We start from the raw sequence: 389 nt of genomic DNA, 5'->3' as shown, positions 1-389 counted from the left end.
TTACTGAAAAGGCACAATTTTCATTCATCTCGGCATCAAGACCTTGCATTAGACTGCTTTGGAATCTTCTCCGATTACTCCTTCAAATAGGAATTTAAACCCGAATGAAATCATCGCCACATAGTAATATTGCCCTTTTTTTTTAGGAGAGAAGGGGCTCAGGTGACACGTATGTCAAGATTTACTTCTGCAGAAAATAGTAAACTGGTGTCAAGGATGATGCGGTTTATGTCAACCTAAAGACAGATTTAACGTGGTTGCATGATATAGACTAAGACTACACACACAGCCCAAGTTTGTAAGGATCCCCCGATTTACAGTGAACGTGTCCAGAGCAGTAGAAGATGAAAAGAAAAATAATAGTTCAAAAACGAACTAGTGCTGTATTT

This window comes from Penaeus monodon, chromosome 29, assembly GCF_015228065.2.
Source record: "Penaeus monodon isolate SGIC_2016 chromosome 29, NSTDA_Pmon_1, whole genome shotgun sequence".
NCBI lineage: Eukaryota > Metazoa > Arthropoda > Malacostraca > Decapoda > Penaeidae > Penaeus > Penaeus monodon.
This window is presented reverse-complemented; position numbering follows the sequence as displayed.